The sequence below is a fragment of the Anabrus simplex genome, chromosome 5 (assembly GCF_040414725.1).
Source record: "Anabrus simplex isolate iqAnaSimp1 chromosome 5, ASM4041472v1, whole genome shotgun sequence".
Taxonomy (NCBI): domain Eukaryota; kingdom Metazoa; phylum Arthropoda; class Insecta; order Orthoptera; family Tettigoniidae; genus Anabrus; species Anabrus simplex.
The window spans coordinates 296,394,045-296,413,649 of NC_090269.1; the positions used below are offsets into that span (position 1 = coordinate 296,394,045).

Consider the following 19,605-nt stretch of genomic DNA (forward strand, 5'->3'; position numbering starts at 1 on the left):
AATTCGGAAGGTAGAAGGTAAGAACGTTGGCTGCCGTGAAGAGTTCTCGTTTCATACTTTGTCGATTTCATATCTTCTTCAAAATAATATGGAGAGTGGAACTCTACGATAATGTAGTTTCACCGCACTCAACTTCTACCAATATAAACCATACCATCAGGAACATTTTTCGCTGTATGTAAAGCAGATACTTACCAGATGGTTATATTGCGTCATGTGGGCGAGTCTATACATTATCAACTGATTCCGTAATGATATCGAGTCTTTCATGGATAGCGTCGATTGTTTGAAGTAGTAGTTAAAGTAACAATGTTTTAAAATATTTCCGCCATCCCTTCCTTCCATAACCAGATTGGTTTCACCCATGAACTCCGATTAAGCACCATGTGAAGACGTGTTGTGTTATTAGCCGTGTTTGTGCTGCACAGTAGGGAACTATGATTTCAAGGACAGTGGAAATCTACTACCCATAATGGACCCTCTGGTCGGCACTATCGATGGATGAAATAATTACTCGTGTGGCAATGTGTTTAGGTTTTACGTCATTTACTGTGGGTCCAACAGTTGAAAACGGTCTGAGATTTGACAAAGTGGACAATGACAGCTTCTTTACGATGAAATTCCTGCTCATCTGTCCTTACAGGCTTTAGAGTTTCTATAACTTTTGTGCTTCAACGTACCACTATTCAGCCGACTTACCTCCTTGAGATTTTCATCTTATTCCATGGATGAAAAACCCATCCAAAATGACATTATTTGGCATGCCATGACGGTTGTTTACCTGCTAGATGTCCTGCAGATAATGTATTGAAACGTTACGTGGTCAGCCTTCATATTTCCAGAGGCACACCGCTTTGCTTTCTTTACCAAATTCACTGCCTTTCATATCAGAAACTTCTCATATGTTAAATAAAACAGAAATTACGTAAGTACGAACGTTTCACGAAAACAAGTTTCCTTAATCTTGTTGTGATTTAATTGTTTCACGTACGTGCTCCCTCTCTCCCTCTCTGGAGTCGGTACATAACAGAGATAATAGGTTTACCAAAACTACCCTTCTAATTCCCCTCCACCGTACCACTAAATTGAACAAATCCTTTGTTTGCACTACGTCACGTATCTTTAACGTCTTTAGTCTTCACTGTTTCACAAATAACACTAACCTTACTACACTAAAACAGTCCTTAACATCTATCTTCCTGGAGGAGTACGCAAGGGGCTGAGATCAGGCATTCTTTTGTCTAACAATCAGAAATATGTATTATTCTTAGAAAATTGTTTCTCTCTTTTAGCTTTAGATTCTTGTAGTCTAAAATAATAAAGAGGCTTAATGTTTTACTTTTCTACTTATTATATAATGTTTGTTTTAATATTACTGAATTTGGTATCTATATTTTAATTTTTGAAACTTAATGTTTATTTAATATTTTAATATTATAAAAATGTGGTTAGTGTGTTCATAAACCTGTATAACGACGAGTTATTGTTTAGTAGAGTTATGCTGTAGCAAGAATATACTTGTGACATGCAGTGGTTGCAGTCTCCGTGTTAAAGCGATAGGCAGTTGTTTAAAATGGCGGCTTTGTTGATGTTCTCGGAGTGAAGGGTTTTATTTGTGATAATGTGATTAAGGTTATGTTTGTGTTAATTTGTAAATTGATGTGAATAAATAACTGTACCAACTGACAGCATTTCGTGTGCGTCTTTGTGGATGCGTTATAAAGACGCTACATAAATGGGCTTTTCAGCCCCAATGGCATACAAATTATCAATAGCCTAAATTCATTTCAATTCAACTGAATTCAGTTCTCTTCCACTTTTCAACTGTATAAGATTCGGTATATTGTTTTCCATAGAAGGATTTTGATTCCGAACGAAGGAGCTGTTCCACAAATCATGTGCACCCCAATAGCTTCAGGTTATTATTTATATAGCTTCCTGCAACATTCACTGGCTGCCACAAGGACAAATAGCACCAGGAACAAAGTAATTAAATATATAGAGTATATATGATTTTATGAGAATGGAGATAAAACTCAATGGCTTTTTAAGGCTCTGTGCAAGTCCATAGGTGTGGTTTCTGAAGTTGGCTATCGATCTCTTTCATGTGATTGTCACAATTGAGTGAACTGGGCAAGAGTTCATTTGGCAAATAGAAAGAAAAAAAAAATCTGTGGCTCAGCTGACAGAGAGCCTGTCTTCTGTTTACAAGTTGGCAGATTCGGTCTCGGCTTAGCCGGGTGGTATTTCTTAAATATGTCAGCCTCATGTCATTTCTCCTGCGGGACAACATTCCGGCACTTCGGCATCTCTGAAAATCTTGAAAGTAGCTAGTGGGACGTAAAACGAATAACATTGTTATGAAAATACACACAAACTTAACAGTAAATTACATTTAATCTACCAACAGAAATCTCAATATGAATGTAAAGAGTCATTGTAACATATTTTAGAGTTCTTAAATTTTCGAATGAGTTAGTCAGAAGGAGACTTCATTTATGCAAATGCAGTGCACTTGTAAATGTGTGATTTGTGTTGAACTATTACTGGTAGCACTCTGGCCAGCACTGCGCCAGTCCTGGCATGCGGTTAGAAATCAATAGACGGCGATGTTAAGTCAAGTCTGGAAGTAGGCGTCTCTGTCTGGGCTGCTCTGCTAGCGCGGTGCCGTTGTATTGTCCACACTGATCAATGAAGTCTCTATTTACAAATGAACGAGGCTTTGTCTAGGATTCTTCTATGGGACGGCGTGCGAAATTGGCCTGAAGCGCGTAGTTAGAAGAGCTTGAGTACTATTGTTATCATAAAAGACACGATATTTGTCATCATTCAGTGCGTGGGTGCGGTAGAATTCGTCCACGGTATCCCCTGTATATTGTGAGAGGCGACTAAAAGAAGACCACCAGAGACTCTTCATTTGGGAGCGTGATTTGGCGAAAACGGGATCTCTAACTGAGTCTGGCATAGCTTCCACTTAATTGTGCCATACCTCACTTTCATTTTTCCTATCTGACCTATGGCCAACTCTTCCTTTCTTTTGACCCCGACGGTATTGGGTTTGCGAAGCCTGAGTATTTTTAAAATGGTCATGCCCTTCATGGCTCTTACCTTTCTTTTGCCGATACCTTCATTCTTAGAGGGACTGTACATCTTCACTTTTTCCCTATGAAAGTTAAGAGAGGATGGTTGCTCAGCTGTACTGCACTTCCTCTTAAAACAGCCACTACCACCATGAAGAGTTCCGGACTTTAAATCCATCTTCTACCAGTACTAGATTTAAGAGTGGGGACGTACGGTGGCAAAATGAATCCTATGAAACCAATTTTACAGATCTCCGAAGTGAACGAAGTGACACCGCTTTGCGGCACCGCGCGGTTGCTACTAGGCCGAGGAACTTTCATTTATGTATGAATCTGAAGAGGTGAAATTGTACTCGTAATGAATCCATTCGTTTCAAAAGTGAGTTTAAATCTGTGCTATGTTTTGGTATCTCGAGCTAAATTGGGATTTTGCAAAAATAATGAGACAAGTTTTTCGCTAAATGTAAGGGGGTATTTCATACCCAGGCCTGATGAACTGAGCTTCCGTCACTTGGGAGGCCAAGGTCCAACAAGGCGTAACAATGTTGTATGTAATGTTCCATGTTCATTAGATTCGTTGTTCACATTAGTTCTTCGCTGAGTTCGACTCAGTAAATTGGCAGGTCCTTACAAATCAGTAGGCTAATTCACAAGCGTAATTTGTCTGTGGTGCAGCCCGTGTTACAAATTCACAGCATGCATGCATAGGAAGGAGACAGTTGTTTGAGTGCAACACCTCCTGGCGGTTGTGCATCCGTGGCGAAGGCCGTGTCCTGCGTTTCCTCTGTGCAGTTACTATGCGCTAACTCGTCTGGTGGGGCCCGTGCGGCAAGCGTGACCCAATGCTGCCCATAGCTGTTTTGTTTTACTTTAAAAAAAAAACTAATTTGTGCACTGCACACTTTTTCAAGATACTTTGAGTTGTTCTATGAGAGAAAGCAGTGGCGGTGGGTTCTCAGGAGCACAGGAGCACATGAGCACGTGGAAACCCAGATCTAATGCATATTCACGCATTCATAGGTAATTCAACATTGACCGAGCTTGATAGCTGCAGTCGCTTAAGTGCGGCCAGTATCCAGTATTCAGGAGATAGTGGGTTCGAACCCCACTGTCGGCAGCCCTGAAGATGGTTTTCCGTGGTTTCCCATTTTCACACCATGCAAATGCTGGGGCTGTACCTTAATTAAGGCCACGGCCGCTTACTTCCCACTCCTAGCTCTTTCCTATCCCATCGTCGCCATAAGACCTATCTGTGTCGGTGCGACGTAAAGCAACTTGCAAAAAAAAAAAAAAAAAAAAAAAAAATCAACACTTTTCCAATGCTTCGATATGATTTCATCAATCAATTGCAAGCATTCGACTATATCGATGTTCCGTTACACTGGCAGTTGTTCGTTTGGACTGACAATGCAGGGAGCACACCGGATATTGTGCTACTAGCCTGAACATTATACGCATGCGCATGCAAATGACGTAATGGTTTATGCACAGATAACCCCATAAACGAGGAGCATGGTAAGGTATGTGCCTTTCCGTCTACAACCACCCTCAAACCAGAGATAGTATTACAGCTGACCACAATGGTCCGCCACCTCCTCTCTTACTGTTGGCCACAGCTCAGCTGTACTGCACTTCCTCTTGAAAGAGTCACTACCACCATGGTGACTGTATCCTTCATATGTATGCATGTTTGAGTGCTGTGAGTTACTATTGCATTACATCGCCGGAAGATTTCGCTAGTAGGTGATTCTGTCATACCTAGGTGAACTTCGTGCTATGTAAAACCAAGAATAGTGTCCGCATTTTTTTATATTCGTTATAGCACAACAAAGTTTTAGCAAATATGCTGCGGATTTTACTTTCACCGAGTTAAATAGCTTTGGTTAATAGTGGCCACTCTTTACTGAGACTTTTCAGATCTGCATTTGGGAGGCTATTGGGTGGTCCCCTGTCAGCTGTCCTGAGAATGGTTTTCCATTCTCCTCACCAAAGCGAATGCCGGCACAGTTCCCTTTATAGGCCACGGTCACTCCTGTCTCACATTCTCCGAACCCCGGATCACCGCTGCACATTTCCTGGCCTGAGAGAGTACATCACCATCTACGGGGCCCACTGTCAGGGCACGGTACCTGAAGAGTACAATTTTACTAACTCCGTATATCTTAAATTCCAAAGCATTTCAGGATGAGATGTTGCCTCAATCTTATAGTTATCATGGCTAGGGAGCGGCTGTTACGTATGCCCTCCAGATCGTGTTGGCGGCGTTTGCTGTCTGAAGAACTGTGGTTACGTGTGATTGACGAACGTGTTATGTTCTGTACGAGTTGGGAGAAGAGTACAAACGCCATGTATGCATTATCTACCTCCGGAAAGAATGCCAAAGACCAGGCGGGATTTAAAACCGGGACTCTCTAGAACAGGGACTTTCAGGGTGCATGCACGCGGTGCACGGTCCAAAAGACGACTTCGCTTGGTTGACCAGAGTGCCGACCGCCACTTCTCGATTTGGAGCAATAGCGCTGTCTCTCTCTTTCCTCACGCCTGTCTCGCTCGCTCCCCTTCTCTCCCTCTTCCTCACTTACTCCGTACCGCTCCAAATCAATGCGAGTTGAGCCGAGCTTAGCCGAGTAGTCCAGAGACCAAGCGTTGGTCCGAGCCGAGCCGAGTGAGACCGATGCACTGTGCACAGGAACTCGCGCCTCAGTTTGCACGCGTGAGATTTTGGGCGTTTTCAGGCCCTGCTCTAGGAGAACGTCGAGCGCGCTACCATGCAGTTACCCAAGCGGACAGCACACTTCCTAGCACAAAATCTGAGCGGACCCCTGTACGAAGAATCAGCAACAAACTCTGTAGTCCTATACCTCGTCCCGCGCAATGGTCGTTCGTAAAAAACGGGGAAATGGAGTATGGCTTTTAGTGCCGGGAGTGTGCGAAGAAAAGTTCGGCTCGTCAGATGCAGGTGTTTTGATTTGACACCTGCGCGTCGTGATGAGGATGAAATGATGACGAAGACGACACATACACTCAGCCCCCGTACCAGCGAAGTTAACCAATTATGGTTAAAATTCCAGAACCTGCCGGGAATCGAACCCGGGACCCCTGTGGCCAAAGGCCAGCACGCTAACCTTTTAGCCATGGAGCCGGATGGTCTTTCGTAATAAAATATTTTTTCTAACCACTACGGAAACACGTAATAGTGAATATATCCCTCAACATAGGGTTGACGTCAGGAAGGGATTCCGGCCATAAATAGGCTCATATTCATGAAAAGCACCTACCCTAATAAAATGAGGAAAGATAAGAGGAAGAATAAATCTGAAGATAAAAGAACGGAATTTGTTGCTCCGTAAAATTAGCTTTGAACTGTATTTAAAAATATTTCAATTAACTCTTTAATACATATGTTAGGAACGTGACATGGGGAATCGTGGAGAGGTCATAAACATCGCTCGTATTTGCTGATAACTTAGCAGACGTCTGCCTCACCCACGGTTTTTTGTGTTCAATAATGAAGTGAGTTTCATTTTATTTTTACTCTGTGAAATTAACGAGAGCTTGTTTCATGCAAAATGAAATGAAGTCTCCGCAGAAAAATGCAATTAAATATTCCGATAAACCAAAGAGACGGGTACGCTACATAAAGGCGGTGAGGGAGGCGGTGTATTGTTAATTCATATGAGGTTAGCCTGCCGATACCACAGTAATAAGCTACGTTCAGGTTGGTTGATTGTCTAGGGAATAACTTACATGGCCCGTTAGATATTAGCTGAATGCATGACGGCACAGGGCTCCAGGTCTCCGATCCTCAAAGGTCTTCCCTTTACAAGAGGAATACATTAGCGTTAGTCGACTTAGCGGACGGATAGATAGGTGTTTCTGTTAGTTGAAGTAGAAAGACGAGGTACCGTACTAAATACACTAGACGTCATAAGAGTGGGGTATTGAAGAGGAAATACAGGAGCCAGTAGAAAATGGTGATCCAAAGTGTAAAGGTCGTAGGAAAATATACAGGGAAAGTGCCTCAAGGATCGGTTGCTGTCCTTCGTGCGTGTTACAGGTCTGTAAACGAGAGCGAGGTTGCCGCCACATCGTTCTCACACGCCCTTAGAAAACCCATCAACTTGGATGAAAGGATAATCAGATTGAAGAACAGGGAGAAAAACAATAAAACTTCCCCCATCACAGTACGTGTTCAAAATACCATCCCTCTGCCTGTAGATAAGTGTTTGTAGCATGTGATGATTATCTGGTTCACTCTATGCAATTCAGTCTCATATATCTTCAACATTTCGATGCGAATTGCATTTAAAATTATTTAACACACGCAGATATTTTGTCCAACACTTAACTAAATAGATCAATTCCTGCTGCAAAAGAAGCATTCACGCTGTATGGAAGCTTATCGCAGACTGAGACCATGAAATCACTGGGCGAACTGTGTGAGTCAAACGGCTATTCCATCGTCCCATCGCCCTGACACGACACGGGGAATAACGGGCAATTCGACTGAAGCTTACACTGTACAGCGAAAACAGATTGTACCAGAATGACAACACTTACAGGTTCTATAGCTTATTAAAGTGATAAGGACCGCAATCATTATTAACAGGCAAGTACAGTAAAACCTCGGTTATCCGGCCCTCGTTGATCCGGATCTTCGGATAATCCGGATCAGATTTGTAGCCATTTTTAAAGTTAATGTTCACATTAGATATTAATTTTTAACTATAATAGTAAGAACGTAACTATACGTACGCCAAATATTCGCTTTTTTAGTTTGATTCAATGTGCAGTTTCTGCATAGATTGTACAATAAATTATGATAATACTGCACTTTGTTGAGTTTTAGGAATATTTTCTAAGATTGTCACATGGCGCTGACGTGGTATGACGGTGGCTACAGCACTATGGCGGAAGAAAAATTGGAGCGGCATGCACATCTACAGCAGGCAGTGAGAAAGATAACATGGACGCGATCACACAGCAATAGCGGACAACACATGCAGATGCTGCGCACCACCTGACAAACATCATGGCGTAGTTGGAGCAAACACAAGATTAAAAATGTAAAATAACAACATAAAGAAGGAATTTAAAGTGAAAAGTGTATTGACATTAAAATTTGTGAATATTGTGAAAGTAAATCCTCTGAAAATTGTTATATTGAATAATGAGCAATGAATAAGGAGTAAAAACTCTGAAAGAAGAAAAAATGAAGATAATATAAAATTTAAAATACAGTGGAATCTCGGATTGCGAGTAACTTGGTCTACGAGTGTTTTGCAAGACGAGCAAATATTTTAAATACATTGTGACTTGATAAGCGAGTGAGGTTTCGCAATACGAGCGTCACATGTACGTACGTTTCCATCTCCCCTGTGTCTTTGTTTTCCCCTCCCCCTGCCACTCTCTTTCCTGGGAAAGTGTGTGTAATCATTTCCCGCGCTGGACTTCAGTTGGCGTGCCTCGCTCCCATAGTCAACACCGTACGAGTGTACATGTTTTGTTTCTGTCATCTGTGATATAACTGTTCTGCAACGATGGGCCCTGTGAACGAAAAGAAGGCTAAAAAGGAATTGGGTCGGAAGAAGGAGATGGTTACAGTGGATGAATCTGTTCAATGACAATGCAATGTCACATTTTCGTGAAATCCTCAAGAGGCAAAAGCAACAGTCATTGGATAGGTTCCTCGTTAAAGTTGCACGAAAAGAAAACACTTCCAATGAGCCAACCGATAGCAGTGATTCCGTTAGTGAAATTCGTGCTACACAGTAACTCTTCTCATGTCATCTCTCGTCTCCCTCACACCAACAATGATTCTATTGTAAAGTAAAGTGTAGTTTAATTGTTTTACGTTATATTTTGTTTTAGACATGTTATGCGAATAAATGTTTTTGTGTTGCGGACGAATCATCCGAGTTTCAATAGTTTCTTATGGGAAAATTTGCTTTGATATACGAGCGATTTCGATTACGAGCATGTTACCGGAACGAACTATGCTCGCAATCCAAGGTTCCACTGTATTGTAAAAATTGTAAATTAAACGTTTCAATAAACGGGGGATAGCAGATTAATAGACAGGCGGGTGCGAGGAGGGACTCACGCTGATTGACGCCTTGTTGTGACAAACCACTCGCCAGTATCTATATCAACAAAATTAACAATACGTGTGTCATAGCACACCAAGAGATAGACAATTAGACTAAATTCAAACAAAATTACCAAAATCCTTGGCGAAAGAGTCCCTAGTTGGACTGGTGGCCCGCTCCCAAACAGGGAGAATGAAATAACCACAAGAAGCAGAAGCAGCAGCAGCGTCCAGCTGAACTATTAATGATAAAGCGTTCGCGGCACCGTGCTTCATTCAAACGCCACACGTGTATGAAACAGGAGACAGTGGACCAATTCTTTGTTAAGAAATGATGTGATTTTATTTGATTAAGTTTTCTACAATTTTGAATGTCTTGTGCACAATACTATGTACATAACTTTCTTAGAAAACATAATTCGAAGTCGTCATGAGCGGTAAGTCTGCATATTTAAGGATTTTGTTTAGCTTATAACCCACGTAACCTGGATGATCTCGATTTTCGATAGTTCGGGTTGCCTTTGGCCCAGTTAGTCCGGATAAACGAGGTTTTACTGCATTGGTTAATTAAGGTACGTAAGAAGAAAATCTAATAATATTAGGAAGATCAGTGCATTCCGTTTATCAAGCAAAAATTACACACCTGTTGGGAGACACTACCCATAAAATGAAGTAAGTGGATTAGGAAAGGAATTGTGGAACTAAATAATTTTACCTCTTCTTTTTCCTTTTTCCTCGCCGTTTTACCACTTTCTTGCGGTTTGTACTTGATATGAATTCAGCTCAGTTTTACTTCCTGACGACAACCATATGTAGGTAGAGGGATGAAGAATTTTACACTCACCTTAAGTTATTAAAATAGGAAAAGGGAAGAATAGAAATATTATGTAATAGCCCATTGTTAAAGAATGTTTAATAAATGCAAAGTGATAAGCAGTTCCCCGTAGAGAACCACAGATGCTTCCTTACATTAGGGGTTCGCTTCTATTATTGACCTTCATAGTAAAATACCTTTCCTCGACCAGATTTTATCCAATGTATTGAGTAGCCTACCGGTAGTTCATTTGATTTAGGTGTTGAGTTTGGCGGTAATCTGATCTTGGCAAATCATTCGCCAATTAAAGTTGTGTTACCATTCGCTGAAACATCAAAATACATCTCTTTGTTCAAAATATACTATCGTCTTTTTTGACCTAATGTTGTTAATAATAAATAATATTGTTAATTGTTTTACGTCCCTATAACTTCTTTTATGGTTTTCGGAGATGCCGAGGCGCCGCAATTATGTCCCGTAGAAGTATTTACCTGCTGGTAAATCTAGTGACACGCACGTGTCTGAAGTTTTGACAACTTTCAAATACGACCGGACTTAACCAAGATAGGTCCTACCAGCTTAGGCTCAGAAAGCCTCCCCTTAACCGCCTGAGCCGCTCAGACTAGCAGCCTACTGTTGTTGATGATAGGTTATTATTATTATTATTATTATTATTATTATTATTATTATTATTATTACGGAGCTTCCGTGGAGCAGAAAGTGGTGAAAGAAGGTGCTGGTGGGAATGGGTCTATCTACTATATCAGAGATTAAGTTTAACATAGGTTATATTTCTTTTCAAAAAACAAACTTAACAACTCTTCACTTAGTGAAATAACAATGACAAATATGGATATTAAAATAGAGAGCCCCAGAATAGGGAATTTAACAATTTTGGGCTTCAAGCCAATACTTTACAAATTTACAATTGCACAAAAGTGGTATTATTTAGACAAGGACAGAAATCTCCCAAATTCAAGAGCACTTTGCTCCAACGGTTACAAAACTCCTCACTATTACAGGAAATTCACAATCTCAGAAAAGAACTTACATGCTCTCCAGCATTAACCAAGGATACTGCGCTCCCAGTTTCTTACCGCCTACTCAAAGCAATATTCACAAAATCTAACACCTTCCGGCCTCTCTAGGCCCAACCTAACATTTACAATTTGTACACAGGAGTATCTATTACCCAAACTACTGGGCCTTCGTGGAAAGGAGAATAGGTTAAATTACTGACCTGAACACAAAATGAATGGAGGCGTACACTTGCACTCCAAGAAAATTAAAAACCCTAGTTGGGCTCTCGGCCCGAGTATGCAGAAGCTAATCCCAAGCTACTGAGGCGACTAGAATCGAGGTTAATTTAACATTTTACAGAAAAAAGAAAAGAGAAAAGGTTACAAAATCATAGTCACCTCAAACTAAGTTGAAGGGGAACTCGAGAGGGTAACGCACTCTCTATCTCCGATTTACAGTTTAAGATTTTTTATGAAATTTTACATTAAGCGAAAGAAAGTTTACATTTTAGAAACAGGTGGTTACATAGAAATTTGAACCATCCCCTCGTGTAAGTCTGCGGAGGTAGCTACAGAGAAATATGACAGGTGGCCATTATCTTGGCTGATGTATCGCCTGGCGAAGAGTGAGACGCCCTGCTTGCGGTCTTAACACGCACACTCTCAGATTTTCGGTGATCAAAAGACAAGGTAGCTTGAAAGGCCGCAGCTTGTATACGCGAGGGGACGGTTCTAGAGGGTTCTGGACTAATCCGGACACACCCTCTTAATTTTATTGGCAGAATCAAAAGTTAGGCTACACCCAAAAACCAACAAGAAGCCTGTGATAGGCTGAAAAATAATTACAGAAAAAATTAATTGGCCAGACACCAAAGCTGGCAGGATGAGAAGGAAGTGTTGCAAACCTTGATATATATATAAAAAATAAATGAAAGTTAATTTACTTGAGAAAACCCATAAACACAAAATTTCTTTCAATAACAAATTATTCCACCTTGCACCAGAGTGCGTGACCTCAGTTTTTGTAGGGACATCTATGGAGAAAAGTTCAAACTTCTTGATGTACACCAAAACAAAACAAAAGAAATCCAATCAGTTTAAGAAACTTAGAAATGACAAACTTCTCAGATATTCAGTAGTGACATCTTCTTATTAATGTCCCAACTTCATGCAGTATCAGTTTCACGTTTTGTTTGATAGATAGAGTTCTTTAAGGCGCTTCTTTTGAATGAGCGGAGTTGAGGTGTACCTCCCGGTACAATAATATTATGAAAAGCTAACTCGTGTCTCATACGGCTTATTAAGATATTGGAGTAACTCGTGGTCAGGGTGACGATATCTTCAGCTATATTATTTGGTTTTTGACCACGACCATTTCCTCCTTTTCATATTTTCTTCATATCTTCTTTTATTTCCTTAATCATTTGTAATAGTTACGAAATGTCGGATCAAACAAATACATTCAATAATATTTATATTTGTGGTACTATCTGGCGAAAGTATACTTACACTAAACCTGCAGCTTTGTGAAGGGAGCAGGTATATCTAGGTGGGATTGAAGGAAAAACATGGTAGCAAAAGATCTTAGAGGTCGACGCTAATTAGGAACTAATATTTAGAGGCCCCAATGAAGAAAAGAAGAAGAAGATACACTATAATTCCAAACATGACAAATAATTTCTGCGTACTTAATAAATACACCAGTGATATAAATATCTAATGAAGTCAGTCACACCGATAGTATGAGTAACTAAAGCCAGTTTCTGATAACCCGTACGAAGAACGGGTACTTCTGCTAGTATTATATATACATACTACTTGTAATACACGAATGACTAAAACTTAAAACACTAAGTGCTAATTCATCTTCTACGCTAACCACTTGGGCTTAATTGTCAATTACAAACTTCTGAATGCAATTGCAGTAGGATTTACAACTTTTTGACTTGCATTGATATTGGCATTTACATGTTTTAGAACTGAAGTGATATGTTAAAAATATGTTTGTGAACATCGTTAATACTTTTAATGTTCTGCTTTCTTAGTGGCTTGCTAGGAATCATTTTTTTTCAGTGTTTAAATAAATTGTTTATCTCCTAAAATTATTTCCTTTTGACATATACAACGTTTTTAAAATATATGTTTCAAATTGTCACAGCAGGTAAAGATTACTGGGAAAACACATGGAGCAGGAGAAACGTTGTTCTATTATGAGATAAACATTCTTTAGCTTATCTCAGGTATTTGTAGCTCATTTTCGGTTTCGGCTGGGAGTTTGAGGCAGATGGAAATTACAACCTGAAATCGAACCGGATTCGAGCTCCAGTCGTCTGAGTGGAAAGTCAACAGTAAATCTGCTGTGCTAATCAAATACCCTCTTATTACTATGAGATAAAGCTACTTCAAGTAGCAACCGGAGAAGAAACTATACAGTAGGCAAAAAAAAAAAAATGACGGGAATTCATCGAGCACACATCTCTATACATGGCGTGTCATTTCCACCAAGTTAATCCAGACAAACGCACTGGAGAGTTGAGCTTATATAGAGACGCGTATTTATTTATCCTTTCATTATTTTTAGTCCCATTATGTCGCTAGAAAGTCCCTGCATATTGAGGAGGATTCATAAACCCGTTCCCTACCTCATAAATTACGGGGAAAGGAGCCCAAAGCCCCTACCCATACGGACGTATACGTAAGGTTGGTAATACAAAGTACCATGCCAACGTGATTGAAAGTTATGAAAAAAATCGAATTGATATTAGGCTACGTACTGTAGTTTTTCTACCGGGCGAGTTGGCCGTGCGCGTAGAGGCGCGCGGCTGTGAGCTTGCATCCGGGAGATAGTAGGTTCGAATCCCACTATCGGCAGCCCTGAAAATGGTTTTCCGTGGTTTCCCATTTTCACACCAGGCAAATGCTGGGGCTGTACCTTAATTAAGGCCACGGCCGCTTCCTTCCAACTCCTAGGCCTTTCCCATCCCATCGTCGCCGTAAGACCTATCTGTGTCGGTGCGACGTAAAGCCCCTAGCAAAAAAAAAAAAAATGTAGTTTTACCGTTTGGAACTTACTACATGGTTAAAAGTCAGTGTACCTGGCGAGTTGGCCGTGTGGTTAGGGGCACGCAACTGTGAGCTGCATCCGGCAGATTCGAACCGCACTGTCGGCAGCCATGACGATGGTTTTCCGTGGTTTCCCGTTTTCAAACCAGGTAAATGCTAGGGCTGTGACCTTAATTAAGGCCACGGCCGCTTCCTTCCCACTCCTAGAGCTTTCCCATCTCATCGTCGCCATAAGACCTATATGTGTCGGTGCGACGTGAAGTAACAAAAAAAACCAGGAAGTCGGTGTAAATTGCTATTGATATTTGGATGTCTGTTAAGTTCCATTATTTTTTATTTGAAACGCAGTAGGCTGTAGTTTCCTTCTTAGCATCAACATCTTACAAGAGAACGTTGCTGAAAGTTTCTAGCAGTTACCTGTCTCAAGTTTTATATCTTAGAAGTTTTACGTACTTACAGGTGATTAAAACAAGATTGGAGAATGGAAAGTTACATCCTCGAATTACAAGATTCCCAACTTTTAAATACTCAGTCACACTGCGTGAATAAGGATAAAAAATATTGTGCGTAATCCGAGATTAATCTACTCGTTTTTAGCTACTCTGAAATTGCTCGAGGCTTAAAGTGACATGCACATAATTGCAAACTAAATTTCAGTCCATCGATGACCGAACGCAGAGTGGTAGGATTAGGGAGTATGGCTGGACTCGGAGAAAACAAGAGTTCGAATTCTCCGGTGACATGATTATGAAAGGTTTTCCATGGACTCCTAAACTTCACATAAATGTTGGCCTTGCACGATCTATGTGGCCATTGCCCTTGACTGACTATAACTGTTGGTCTTCGGAAGTACATTTTGGACAACATACCATTTTCTTTTGCGTTTTATTTCCAAGTTTTACCGAGCTCGATAGCTGCAGTCGCTTAAGTGCGGGCAGTATCCAGTATTCGGGAGACAGTATGTTCGAACCCCACTGTCGGCAGCCCTGAAAATGGTTTTCCGTGGTTTCCCATTTTCACACCAGGCAAATGCTGGGGCTGTACCTTAATTAAGGCCACGGCCGCTTCCTTCCCACTCCCAGGCCTTCCCTGTCCCATCGTCGCCATAAGACCTATCTGTGTAGGTGCGACGTAAAGCAAGTAGCAAAAAAAAAAAAAAAAAAAAAAAATTTCCAAGTTTTAATGTCACTTTTAGGGCGTAAGAACATGCATATTCCAGAAATCCGCGCCCTAGTTCTTGTGATAATATATGTGGCTCTGAGCTTGAATCCGGGGGATAGTGGGTTCGAACCCCACTTGCGGCAGCTCTGATGATGGTTTTCCGTGGTTTCCCATTTTCACACAAAGCAAATGCTGGGGATGTACTTTAATTAAGGCCACGGTCACTTCCTTCCAACTTATAGCCCTTTCCTGTCCCATGGTCGCCGTATGTCCTATCTGTGTCGGTGCGACGTAAAGCAAATTGTAAAAAAAAATAATAAAAAATAAATAGCAATGTTGAAGAGTAGCCTACAATACATTCTCATAGCATTAACAGCGATACATCATTCTCCAACTGATTACATTCAGGTAGTAGCTACTGAAAGAAAGCGATAAGGACGGAAGTACTCCACACTGTAAACCTGACTCTCTGTATTGATTATTCCTTCTGGCATCCAAGACCTTGGAAAGCTGGAAACTAGGGCACCACGTTAAGTGCAAGGAGTGCTTCAAATAACATTATAAATGCATCTGTATTCGCGGGAAGAGAAGAACGTTTACACGTTTCCAAGGAAAACAAGTCAGGAGAGACAGATCTAGTTTATTTATATAAATTAGAGCATATATCATTTCCATAGCTATGCAGTATTTAAATGTGAATTAGATTGACGATCATGTGACATTTTGCATTTTTTCTTTGAATGGATTATATTAGGGGTATTTTGTTTTAACCCACCCGTTCTGTACATTATTTCGCAGTTGGAAATAAAATATTTTCGTCAACTACCCGTTACCATATTTCTATAATAATAATAATAATAATAATAATAATAATAATAATAATGATGTCCGCCTCTGTGGTTTAGTGGTTAGTGTAATTAGCTGCCACCCCCGGAGGCCCGGGTTCGATTCCTGGCTGTCCCACGGAATTTGGAAGAGTAGTACGAGGCCTGGAATCGAGTTCATTCAGCCAAGGGAGGTCAACTGAGTAGAAGGGGTTCGATTTCCAATTCTCCTCCAGGAAAATGCCGGGTTGGTACCTACCTTAAGGCCACGGCCGCTTCCTTCCCCCTTTCTTGTCCATCCCTTCCAACTTTCCCATCCCCCTGCAAGGCATCTGTTCAGCATAGCAGGTGAGGCCGCCTGGGCGAGGTACTGGTCTTCCTCCCCAGTTGTGTCCCCCGACGCACAGTCTCGCGCTCCAGGACACTGCCCTTGAGGTGGTAGAGGTGGGATCCCTCGCTGAGTCCGAGGGAAAAACCAACCCTGGATGGTAAACGGATTAAGGAGAAGAAGAAGAAGAAGAAGAAAAATAATTATCATCTCCGGCTCCATGGCTGTATGGTCAGCGAAGTGCCCTTCGCTTCAGAGACCCAAGGTTGATTCCCAGCCAGGTGGGAGATTTTAACAGCATTTGGTTTTCTCGGGGACTGGGCGTTTGTCCCAATATACATCCCTTCATCTACCATACCACACCACACTACCAACCACCACAGAAACATTCAATAGGGAATACACGCCTTCACATAGAGTTGACGACAGGAAGGCATCCTATCTTAAAACCCGATCATATTTATACGATGTCCTGACTTCGAGAAGAAAAGCTAATTAATAATAGTGTTTAGTACAAATACTACTAGAACTATGCATGTAGGGCTATGTGCGTTCAGTACTTAGTTCGAAGGCTGATTGAATTCTCAAGTCTAGGAGTGACCAAAGAGGAATACTTCGGAAATGAGGAGTGAGGTCGTTTCCCGTTGCTTTCCTCGCCGAACCAGAAGTTGCTATTAGATATCAGTCTACGATGCCCACTGAAATACACGTGCCACCCGAGACTTCAGCGAGATTTTCACTCATAACAGGGACTGGCTGCATAAGGAACGAATTATTTGTATCGCTCACACTTCAGTCACTTTTGTTTTTCGAAGTCAGGAGGAGACTGAGACAAGCTTAATGGAAGTAACAAACTTGTTCTAGCTCTTATCAGATGACAGAATGCGCTGTAAACACTAGTTATCGTCAGCAAAGGTAACGATGATGATGATATAAGGTTATTGGTTTTACGTTCTAATATCTAATTTTATGGTTTTTGGAGACCCCGAGGTGTTCGACTTTTGGCTCACAGGAGTCTGTTACCTGGTGGTAAGTCTACAGGGGAATCCGGATACTAGTAGACATTTGAGGCAGAATGTGTGAATTGAAATTAGATTTATAGTTATTATTTGTGTATTACAAAGGAAAGAATCGGGACTGGTTTCCATTTCAGATTTGTTCACCTTATTAGTTTTGTCCAGGACGTGATGCAGTTGCTTTTTTTTCCCGAGTTGCAGTGGCGATAGAGCGAGGAATGTGATGTACTTCCAGTGCTCATTACGTTAACTTTATAAATATGTAGGTGACTCATGAATAATTTATACATTTCATGAAGACCATTTCCACCGTTCGTAATGAAGAGATCTCTCCCAGGATTCGCTGTGCAACTCAAATCCAATGTTCAATATTCGCATGCTCTGATCATCATTCTAGTTGGGATGATTGCGGCTACATTTCAAGTTGATATATCAGTAACTCTCCACGCAGTAAAGACAATGTTGTTTAAAATTGGAATTTCAAGAATGATGTGTACAACTGAAAACGTGGGCGAGTATACTGTATATGCGTGCGGGTGTGGGAGTGGCTATGAATAAGTGTACGTACAGGAGTATATATAACAAAAATCAAGATAATTATTATTCTAAGAGTACAGTGTTTGGAATGTTAATATGTAAATTTAAAACTGTCTACACATATGTAAATATTCAGTAGAGTTTATGTAAACATACATGTGGGGATGGAAGCACTTCCGTGTACGTGGGCCTTGCCCTTTTCCATCTACCATCCCTATTGTACATGTAAAATTTAAGTACAATAAATAATAATAATAATAATAATAATAATAATAATAATAATAATAATAATAATAATAATAAAAGGACCACTACAGCATGGATTAAGGAAACGAAGAAGGATATGGAAAGGTTAAGCATCTTGGAAGACCATCTGTTAGAAAGGAATACGTTTAGGAACACACTCAATAATTTGGAAGGTGTTCAAGCCGGAGGAAGAACTAGGAAGACCGGAAGAGCCTGGACAGATGAACAACGGAAGCAGGCCAGCGAACGCATGAAGGAGTATTGGACACAGAAAATACTCCGCACGAAAAGAAAGAAATGAAGTTGTAGCGTGATCCTTAGTGGTTCATTCGCTTGTAAATAATAATAATAATAATAATAATAATAATAATAATAATAATAATAATAATAATAATAATAATAATAATAATGATGATGATGATGAAGATAAACCTCCTTCCATAAATCATTATAAATCTAATCTCTCCTTTTTCACTTCCCATTGTATACTGTTTTCTAGTGGCCAGCATTTTATTTCCAAGATGTATAAATTCCCACTGTTCGACTTTGGTTCGAGTTCAAGCTCTGCTAACGAATGCAACTAAAACTTAAATTTTCTGTAATTTTATTCCGATTTACATGAAATTTTAGAAGTTTATCAATATAACTAGAATTAACAATATTAAATAATTGAATAATTTAATAGAGAAAGTGTTTCAAGAATTATTTAAAAATGATTTTTATCAATTTTGTAAAGATTGCAAATTGTGTGGTGGATCCCTTAGGTAACAGGATCAAGAAACGTCAGTGCGTATACTGTTTACCGTGTTTGGAAGACAGGCTTCTTTAAAATGAGTTATTCTACAAGATTTATTAGTAGGCCTACGTACTTTCAAAAAGTAGTATTTTCAGTTCTATTGAAATTTTTGAAGATTTCGCAGGTTTGATTCCGGCTCAGTCCGGTGGTATTTGAACGTGCTCAAATACGCCAGTCTCGTGTCGGTAGATTTACTGGTATGTAAAGGAACTCCTGCGGGACTAAATTCCGGCACCTCGGCGTCTCCGTAAACCGTCAAAAAGCGGTTAGTGGAGTGTAAAGCAAATAACATTATTATAATGTTGCGTGTTGTTCAAAGGGGCCTAACATCTAAATCATCGGCCCAGTTGACAATAAATTCACGGACTACCGCGGAATCAGCCGTAACATACTGCGGGATTACCCGGATTGCTGTGAATTTAGCTGAAGTATCAAATTAAAATTAAGTGAATTAATTGCAAAAATAAATTATAATGTGGTTTTGAAGTATTTAATAAACAAGTAATTAATATTTGGTATAATCATTATCATGCATGCTCGCCCAAATTTTTTGCTGGCTGGTGAGGTCTAAAACTCTATCGAAGAGAGACGTGGATTAAAATCCTACTCCTGACTATTATAGACGTTGATTTT

At 40.4% G+C, this 19,605-nt stretch overlaps 1 protein-coding gene across 1 annotated transcript in view; it reads left to right on the forward strand.

Annotated features, from left to right (window-relative positions):
- Positions 1-19,605, forward strand: part of LOC136874502 (F-box/LRR-repeat protein 16) — a 1,254,627-nt gene that overhangs the window by 505,146 nt on the left and 729,876 nt on the right. The window lies entirely within an intron of this gene.